Below are 11,005 nucleotides of genomic sequence, written 5' to 3' on the forward strand. Positions count from 1 at the left end.
GACACTTCAGTCCCCCAATATAGTATATAAGACTGTTAAAATGGCATTTAAGAAGATGAAACTGAGAAGTTTAGCTGAACCAGACACACAGAGGAAATCCATGCTGAAGGCAACCCAATTTCGAAAGCATTACAAGATCTCTGAGGGAGGGAAAGTTATTGAACATATTCAAAAATCATGGATAAAATTAGAACTCCCCAACAGTGATTAAGAGCATATCAATAACCCATATGAACACTTTCTCACTTTTATTGAACTTTATGAGAATGATCTATATGTATATTGCAGATATCCCTAAGAAAATATGAAAAGGCAACGGGCAAGCGCTTGCAAAGGATTTCCTTTAGTAGTTGACACCTTTTGAGCAACATATTTAACTAAAATTACAGTGAGCACAAGATCTTGATCTGTTTCTGGTGTGCTAAAATAAAAATAACCTGACTCCATTGAGCAAATATGACCTTCAACAAAGCATCTCTCGTGCATATCTTAAGATCATACAGAATTCCTATATAAATATGCCACAGATAGAACTTGGTTCAACTATACTTTGTTTATTAATATCAAGTGAGGCACAAAATAGGAAGACAAGCTCTTTAAAAATGTTTTCCATCATCATGGAGTATGTTCTCTGGAAATCCAAATGGAAGAGGAAATATCTACATAGGGATATTAACCTTCTCCACATTGTGAATCCACAATCCTCATTGTGAATGATATTATGTTGATTACATCAAAGCCCATGGTATTACCAGCCCTCCTCAATGAGATCCATGATTCTTCAAAATAAAGTAGCTTACAAATCAGTAAAGCAAAAGTCAAAATGCTGAGAAATGCCTATTATCCAAATGATACATGCGTGAAAGATCAGTCCATTGAATTAATCTTTGTTTCTCTACATGGGATAGATGCCACAAATGGATAATGAGGTGGGTTGAGATCTGAATAGGAAGAAGATATGAAAATGCACAATGCTTTTAATGATCTCAGACTTCTCTCTGACATAAATACATACACACATATACCTACCTTCTCCTTATGAATCTATATAGCTACAGAGTATAAAACACTATATTCTCCAAAGAATTAAATTTGCAGACAACTATAAAAGACAGCAGAGGAATATATGCTGGACATATGTAAACTGCAGCACATTTCCAATAGTGACCTCCATGAAGGATGTAGTATGAAAGCTATCATCCAGGAAATGAATGATTACATAAGTAAGTTGATCATATAATGTGAGCAGATGATAATAGACACATTCTTTTTTTTTTCTCCTTGTTAAATAGTTGTTTATTGGAAAAAGTGGGCTGAGGAGGGGTCACTAGATTCACCAGAGAACAACAATAACACACAAGCTGGGAGTGATGGGAGAGGTCAGCACAAAGCTCTGGGATCTCAGCCTCTTCCTGGAGTGTTAGGGCATACCCAAGTGGAAGGCCTTGACTTAATCAGTAGGCATGGTTAGAGACAAAGAGAGACTCGCTGGCTGCAGCTCCTGACTTTCCACTTGGAGTATACTTGCCTTGAGCAGCTTGGCTATTAGCCGTGGCCCGCTTAATATATTCCTCTTGGGCAGCCTTGACATTTTCCTTCTTCCCACCCCAGGTCTTGAGGGCAGATGCCTGCAGGGCTCGGCCATAAGAAAAGGTCAGTGCCCATGGCTTGTGCAAGGGGCAGGTGTTGATAGCATTGAGGTTGATGGAGGCATCCTCTTCACTCTGACCCCCAGAGAGGAAGGTGATACCAGTGACTGCAGGAGGTACCGTCCGGCAAAGGGCAGTTACAGTTGCCATTGCGATCTCCTCATGTGAATACTTCTGGGTACAGGCATGGCCAGCAGTGACCATGTTAGGCTTCAGTAAAGCCCCTTCCAGGTAGACATGGTGATCACTCAGAACTTTGTAGACAGCAGCCAGGACCTTCTCAGTGACATATTGACAAGTTTTCAGATCATGTTCTCCATCAGGGAGGATCTCTGGCTCCACAATGGGGACAATACCATTCTGCTGGCAAATGCTGGCATATCGGGCCAACACATTGGCATTCTCCATGATGGCAAGTGGGGAAGGTGTATTATCCCCAATCTTCAGAACACAATGCCACTTGGCAAAGTCAGCTCCATCCTTCTTATACTGGGCACAGCGCTCACTCAGCCCATCCAGACCTTGGGTGGTAGTCTCGCCATTGGTCCCTGCCAGGGGCACTACACCTTTGTCCACCTTGATGCCCACAATGCCACCCTTTTCCTTTATGACTTTGGGGAAGGGACGACCATCATCAGCTTTCTGGTAGAGTGTCTCATGGAAAAGGATAACACCTCCAATACAGGAGTTCACTCGATCATCTGCTGTCAGAAGCAACTGCCTATAGAGGCGACGATTTTCCTCTGTGTTCTCAGTTCCAATGGACTGCAGGCATTTTGCAATGCTACCGGTGGACTCATCTGCTGCCAAGATTCCCTTGCCCGGAGCAACAATTCGGTGAGCTATTTCAGACAGTTCTTTCTTTTGCTCTGGTGTCAATGCTGGGTATTGGCAAGGCATGTTTTCCTTGGCTGTGCTGGTAGTTTCCGGCAGAAAGCAGACCACTTACAATCGAAAACCGAACTTCTGCCAATAGACACATTCTTAATACTGCATTGGTACTCATGAAATGCAAAAAGAAAAAAAGTAAGGTCTTCAACATGATGGATCAATTTCATACAAAGGGATTAAAGGAAAACATGGGTAAGAATCACACAGGATGAAAAGGCATATGTGTGTTGTGATCTACAGCAAAAGAAAGACCTGTATACACAAAAATGAGATCCAAGAGTCAATGAAATATGAAAGAATAGAAGTGCTTTCCTTGTAATGCTATATAACTGTGATTTGTGGACTTCTATGGACACAGAAGAATAAAAATTACAGATGGGCAATAAAGACAGAAATGTTGAATGTAAATAGGCTAGAACATATTACTAATGATATCTTACATTCAAGAACTGGCATAAAAGACCTCAATAAAGACATGTGTGACCAGAAAAGGAGGTGGATCAGTCATGAATCATGTACCAGGTTTGAGGAATAACAGATGCATTTCTTTTTTTTTTTAAGCAATCGTGGTTAAGTAACTTGCTTAAGGTTACATGGCCAGTTATTTCTGGGTGTGGTGCTGAGTATTTGAGCCTGGGATTCGATCTCCAGGTCATCCTGACACTGGAGCCAGTGCTCTTACTTGCTGAGCCACCTGGCCACCCCAACAGAACAGATGCATTTCTTTAAAAAAAAAACTATTCTATTTTATCCCATTAAATATTTCTCAATTACATGTAAAGAAATTTTCACATTTACTTTTTAAAATGTTGAATTCCAAATTCTATCTCTCTTTCCTCTCCCCCAATCCTTGAGAAAGTAAGCAATATATCAATTATATATGTGGTATATGTGGTCATGTAAATCATGTTTCCATACTAGCCACAAGAAAGAAAACACACACAAAGAAAGAAAAAAAGTTGTTTTCATTTTTTTCTAAGTGTGCTTCAATCTATAGTGAGAATTTTTCTCTTTCTGGAGAGGAATAGAATTTTTTCAGCATGGGTCCTTTTGAATTGTCTTAGATCATTGTCTTGATCACAGTAGCTAGATCTTCCATAGTGGATCATTGTTACAATATTAATGTTACTCTGCACAATGTATTCCTGGTTCTACTCATTTTGCATTGTTTCATATACATCATCTCAGTATTTTTTCTGAAACCATCCTGCTCATCTTTTCATGTAGCACAATAGTATTCCATTACAATCATATACCACGTGTTCAGTCATTCCCAAATTGATGGTCATCCCCTCAGTTTCCAATTCTTTGCCACCACAAAAAGAGCTGCTATAAATATTTTTGTATAAATGGATATGTTTCCCTTTTCTTTGATCTCTTTGGGATACTGACCTAATAGTGGTATTACTTGGTTAAATATACATGTTTTTATAGCATTTTGGGCATAGCTCCAAATTGTTCTCCAGAATGGCTGGGTCAGTTCACAGCTCCACCAACAACAGTGTGTTAGTATCCCATTTTTTAAAATTTCCTCCAACATTTTTCATTTTCCTTTTCTGTCATGTTAGCCAGTCTGATAGGTGTGAGGTGATATCTAACATGTTTTAATTTGCATTTCTCTAATCAATAGTAATTAGAACATTTTTATAGACTATAGATAGTTTTGTTTTCTTCTTCTGAAAAATACATGTCCATATACTTTGACCTTTTATCAATTGGGAAATAACACATATTTTTATAAATTTGGCTCAGTTCCCTATATTTTTGAGAGACAAGGCCTTTATATGATAAACACTAAAAAATGTTCCCCACTTTCCTGTTTCCCTTCTAATATTGGCTGCATTAGCTTTGTGCAAAGCTTTTTAATTTCATTTAATCAAAATTACCCATTTTATTTCACATAATCCTCTATTGGTTATGAACTCTTCCTTTATCTATTGATCTGATAGATACATTTTTCTATGCTCTTCTAGTTGATTGCTATTATCCTTTATGTTTAAATCATTTATCCATTTTGATCTTATCTTTGAATACAGTGTAAGATGCTGATCTGTGCCTAGTTCCTTAAAATTGTTTTCCAGTTTTTGCTGCAATTTTTGTCAGATGGTAACCCCTAAATCTTGGACCTTTGGGTTTATCAAACACTAGATTAGTATGATCATTTTCTACTGTATATTTTGTAACAAATCTATTCCACTAATTTATCACTCTATTTCCTTGCCAGTACCAGATTTTTTTTTTTTAATTTATGATTACTGCTTTGTGTTATAATTTGAAATCTGGCACTGCTAGGCTACCTTTACTTTTTTTTTCATTGATTCCCTTGATATTCTTGAACTTTTTTTCTCACAGATGAATTTTGTTTTTATTTTTTTCTAGTTCCATAAAATAATTCTTTGGTAGTTCAATTGATGTGACATTGAATAAATAAATTAACATGGGTTGAATTCTCATTTTTTATTATATCTACTCAGTCTTCCTATGAGCAATTAGTATTTCTCCAATTATTTACATCTGTATTTATCTGGGTAAAAAATGTTTTATATATTATTTTTATGATTTGTTCTTTGAGCTGCTCATTCTTTAGGTTTAGGTTATTTAGTTTCCAATTAATTTTTAATTTATGTTTCTATGGCCCTTTATTGAATACAATTTTTATTTTATTATGGCCTGAAAAGGTTATAGTTAATATTTCTGTTTTTTGGCTTTTGATTGTGAGATTTTTCTGGCCTAATACATGGTCAATTTTTGTAAAGGTGCCACATAGAGCTGAGGAAATGCATATTCCTTTCTATTTTCATTCAGTTTTCTTGGGAGTTCTATTATATCTGACTTCCTAAGATTCTATTAATCTCTGTACTTTCTTTGCCATTTATATTATGGTTAGGTTTATCTAGATCTGAGAGGGAAAAATTGGGATCCCCCAGTGGTAGAGTTTTAAAAAATTATTTAAATATATTTTTCCCATTATATGTTAAAGCAATTTTATCATTTTTAAAAATTTATTTCCTAATTCTGTCCCACCCTGTCTTGCTCCTTCCCATTTTGAGAAGACAAGCAATTTGATATAGATTATATATGTATACTCATGCAAAAACTATTTCCATATTATTCATTTTATAACACTATCTCTAATTCGGTCTCGAGTGATATATTTTTGCTGTTTCCTCCTATCATTCATTTAACATTTCCTTTAAGAATCTGGGTGCTTGGGGTGGCCAGGTGGCGCAGTAAAAGTGCCAGCCCTGGCATCAGGAGACCCGGGATCAGTTCCGGCCTCAGATACTTGGCACCCACACAAAATAACTGGCCTTGTAAACTTGAACAAGTTACTTAACCCCAATTTCTTTAAAAAAAAAAAGAATTTGGGTGCTAGGGGCAGCTAGGTGGTACAGTGAATAGAGCACTGGCCCTGGAGTCAGGAGGACTTGAGTTCAAATCTGGCCTCAGACACTTAACACTTACTTTGGGCAATTCACTTAACCCCAACTGCCCTGCCTTACCCCCTCCAAAAGATAGTTTGAAAAAAGTTTGAAGAGAAATATTGAGAAAGGTCAACTGAGTGCTTCATCTACTCCACCATGTTGGCCTCACTACAGACACACATCCTTAAGTGCTGTAGTTGAACCCATGAAATATTAAATGAATCAAAGAAAGTCCTCTGATGGATGGGGAGTATCTGCCATGAGAGATTTATTGAGAGACATGAACAGTTACTTAGAATAAGAAAGTTTAGAATGATTGGTTGCAACCTCATGAACAAAGGGAAGGGAAATTAATAAAATAATAAGATCAAATATCTATCATCATGCACGTGTGTATACACATACACACACACACGCTCACACACACACACGCTCACTGGGCCACTGTAATGGTAATGGTAATTTGAAGTTCTTCCCTGTCCCTTAATAAGCATGGGGAATTTGAAGACCTTCTCTGTTTTGAAGAGAAAGAGATGTGTCTGAGCTACCTTTCTTTACTCTCCCCAAAGTAGATGATTATATAACTACCAAAATAATGTAAAGATTGTGACAAAAATTTTTTTGACTAGGATGTTCTTAGTAACAGGATTATTTCCTACTCATGTTACAGGTAAAGAATCAATGGCAAGATGTTTGCTAGATGTTAAATGATGCTGTTAATTATTGAAGGGCTTTAATTCACAGGATAAATAGTTCCCCTGTAGAATATATGGGGCTTTTTATTTTGTTTATTTGTTATGTGCCAAGCATTTGAAACATAGTGTTAAATCCCAATTTTCATAATTCAAATGGAAAATAAAAAGATGAGATGTGGATCATCCATGCCCTACAGTGACATGTTCATCTTTGTCTTATTGTGTGGTACTTGTATGTAAAAATAATTAAGTTGTTTTCAGTTAAAGTTCTTTTGGACCTGATAGCATAATCTATATGGCACAAAATATATTGAGTTCAAGAGAAGTATTTTCAGAATCATTGTGTTTGGGTTCAAGATTCTTATTGTTGAAATCCTCCTTAGAGAAAGCTAGGTAGCAGAGTAGCACTAGAATGCCAGGCCTGGAGTCAGAAAGACTCATCTTCCTGAGTTCAAATATGACCTCAGAAATGTACTAGGAAAGTAATTTAACCCCATTTGCCTCACTTCCTTATTTGTAAAATGAGCTAGAAAGGAAATGGCAAACCACTCCACTGTCTTTGCCAAGAAAACCCCAAATAGGATCATGAAGAGCTGGACGTGACTGAAACAACTGAACAACAATCCTACTTAACCCCAGAACTCCTTGGCTGAAATATGTATGCATTTCCCCAACTCACCATGGTCATGACGTTTGGCTTAGAATAGAAACCAAGTGAAGAAAAAAAACAAACAAATGAGTTCAGCTGCAAAAAATCAGCAATGCTACAAGACAGATGTTAAATCCTTTAAATCCAATCACGTGGGCAAAGGGTTGGCTCTGTTAGGGGACAAATTAAACAACAGATAAATAAAGTTAATTAGTCTTGTGCCCTGCTTTCTAGTTTCTATTTGTGGGTTTATGACCCTAGATAAAATTGGGCTTTCCTCCAAATGTATTATTTTGGTAGCCAATTGACAAGTCTGCATGACACCGTGCAGTCTGATACACTGATAAGTCTCCTTTCTCAATTGGCAAGAGCTATCTTTAGGAAGTTAAAGGGAATGGAGGTAGATGTTTTTGTATAGATTATTATTTTGTATAGATTATTTCTATTGAAATACACTAAGTCTGCCCAGCACTCAGTCAATTTATCAAAGTGCCTTGAAATTCAACTCAACTCAATAAACATTTATTAAGCATTTGCTCTGAGCACTAAAGATACAAAAATGAAATCTAACATAGTTGTTCCCTCAGTCAATCAACAAGTATTTATTAAGCTTTCACAGTATACCAGTCACTATACTTACAAACTACTGGTGGAGGGATACACAAATGAGAATGGTACAAATAGAAGCTGATACAGGAAGTAGGGAAACCAAGACAAAATATAGAAAATTTTGAGAAGAGACCAACTGGGCGTAGGGGAAGGGATTGGAATCAAGGAAGACCATGAAAAATGTAATACCAAAATTAGGCAATGAAAACTTCATTAAATGAAAATGCAGAAGGGGTATATATTCCAGGGGATGGTGTCTTGTGTATACATAGAGATGTGGGAGAGAATTAGATAATATCAGGGAGAAATAGATGATCTAATCTGGTTCGAATTCATAGGTTATTAAGGTGAAGAGAGAGTCAGTGCTTAATAAATATTTGTTGAATGGATTAATTGAATGAATTAAATGCAACAATTTGTTGAATTTTTAATGGAAGAAAAGAATAAAGCATTTTTTCTTCTCTTTTGCACATTTGACTACGTATAGCCAAACAGTTGCACCAAATATCTATTTAATGGGGCTGAGCCAAATCAATATAATTTTCTATTGGTGGCAAGCTTCCATGCTGTTCCTCCAAATGAACCTATTTTTCCCTACCACTCGTCATAGTTTCACTTGAAAGGAAGGAAAACCATGATATCCATTTTGTTCCCTAGCCAGAAAAAATAAGGCAGAAAATGTAAATTATGTTAGATTTTAGGACTGCACACTGATTATGACCCAAAAGTTGTGATGCATGACCCTCAAGAGAAGTGTTAAGTATATCACTGAAAAAGTGATTTCACTTCTTCCAGAAGATTTCTATCCAGAGATTTCTCCAACAGCAAACAAAACACTGAACTCGCGGAGGTTAGGTGGCGCAGCAAGTAAAGCGCCAGCCCCAGAGTCAGGAAGACCCGAATTAGGTTTTGGCCTCAGACACTTAACACACACACGCACATACACACACACACACACACACACACAACTAGCCGTGTAACCTTGGGCAAGTTACTTAACCCCAATTGCCCTCCAAAAGGCAAAAAACAAAAACACTGAACTCAACTTGGGTCACCACAGCTTGCAAAAGGTGAAGCATGCTTAAAAAGAATGTAAGGCAAAGCAACAAATCTAAAAAAGATGAGCTGGGAACTGAAAAAAAAATCTTCACATTCATTAAGCCTAAGGAAGAATATTCAGAGATGAAACATGACAGTAATCCATGATTCATAGAATTTAAACTTGAAAGGGTCCTTGGAGGTCATGTAGTCCAACTCCCTCCTTTCTCGGATAGGGAAATTGAGATTTAGAAGTCAAATGACTTATCTAAGGTCACACAGAGTCAGGATTCAGGAGAATGGCGTGGTAGATGACCATAATGTATTTGTTACACCTCACCTACTATACTCTGATCCAGTGACACTGCCTTCATTGCTGTTCCTGGAGCTAGATATTCCATCTCTCAACTCTGGGCATTTTTACTTGTTTAGAACTCTCTACTTCCCTATCCATACCTTCTAACTTCCAGGCACCCTCATTTCTAGAACTGTCTCCTTCCTTATTTCTACCTCCTAACTTCTTTGTATCCTTTGAAGTCTCAGTTAAAGTCTCACCTTCTATAAAAAGTCTTTCCCAATCCTGCTTAATGCTAGTGTATTACCTTTGTTGATTATCTCCATTTTATCATATTCATAAATATATTTACATACATATATATATATATTTATAAACATACACACATCTTGTTTTTACAGAAATATTTGTATGCTGTTTCCCCCATTAGATTTCAAGTTCTTTGAGAACAGGAAATTTTATCTTTTTGTATCTTCATCACTTAGCATAATGCCTGGAACATAGCTGGTATTTAATAAATGCTTATTAAGATTTGGTTATACATAGGCATATCATCATCTAGCAGAGGTTAAGATTTTTTTTTTATTTTGGAGGGGGGAGGGCAAGGCAATTGGGGTTAAGTGACTTGCCCAAGGTCACACAGCTAGTAAGCATGTCAAGTGTTTTAGGCCACACTTGAACTCAGGTCCTCCTGACTCTAGGGCCAGTTCTGTATTCATTGTGCCACCTACCTGCCCCAAGAGAACCTTCTAAAACTATTGGTTTATCTCAGTGATTACATACCCTATTTTTATGTCACACCAAGATACTCCTAAATATCACAGTGTATCCTTAAATTTTCAGATCAAAATAAATTTTACTTTAAATTTTAAGGGACTACTATTATATTGCATTCTTTGATGGAGCAAGGAGGAAGAAAGGGCCACAAATGCCCACCAAACATAAGTTCTAAAGTGTCAGAACTGCTAAATTAGAGCATCAGTTTTACTAATTTGACAAGCACTTTTGGGGTGTCTTTCAGAGCAATCAGGCACATGAGGTAGAAGACCAGAAGTCTTTGCAATCCCTTTCTGAATTTTTTTCCCCTGCAATTCTGTGCCTAAATGTCCTGGGAAGTTAATTATTACAAAAGGCAAATAGGAAAGGTAGGGTGAAGACACACTATTCAATTAGAGCTGACTGAATGAATCCCCGAATTGATCATTTTCTGTTTGCCTTTCATTATTTGGGAGGGGTATTTTTTTGTGATTAATAGTTTGCAATAGATCATTAGGGCTGTTGCTTCTCAGTAATCCTCTACACTTCTGCTGACCATTAGCTCGTCTCACAGGACCTATATGTCTCCTTATTTAATTCTGCTGCTCTTCTCCCCTGTCTAGTAAAGTACTTGAATTTATGTAGTGCTTTAAGGTTTACAAAGTAATTTTCTCACAACAGCCCTGTGTGGTAGATAGACTATTTCTATGCCCATTATACAGATTAAGAAACTGAGGTTCTGAGAGGAAGGAAGGAAGGAAATATGCATATGTACCAACCCTTGTCCTAATCACATTACAAATTTTATCCCATTTGATCCTCACAATAGTACTTGGATGTAGGTGCTATATGTAAATGTTAAATGACTTACCAATGATTAATTACATAGCTAGGACATATTTATTATAGGATTTGAAACCAGGGCTCCTTACTTTAACCACTGTACCACACTATTTAAGATAAAGAAGCCCTAAGGGGCGGCCAGGTGGCTCAGCGAG

At 37.0% G+C, this 11,005-nt stretch overlaps 1 pseudogene; it reads right to left on the minus strand.

Annotated features, from left to right (window-relative positions):
* Positions 1-1,264: 1,264 nt before the first annotated feature.
* On the minus strand, positions 1,265-2,635 carry LOC138143241 (fructose-bisphosphate aldolase A pseudogene; annotated as a pseudogene).
* Positions 2,636-11,005: the final 8,370 nt, after the last annotated feature.

This window comes from Petaurus breviceps, unplaced genomic scaffold, assembly GCF_028583685.1.
Source record: "Petaurus breviceps papuanus isolate PSGF00001 unplaced genomic scaffold, PetGlider_PUasm1.0 90633, whole genome shotgun sequence".
NCBI classification, from domain to species: Eukaryota; Metazoa; Chordata; class Mammalia; order Diprotodontia; family Petauridae; genus Petaurus; species Petaurus breviceps.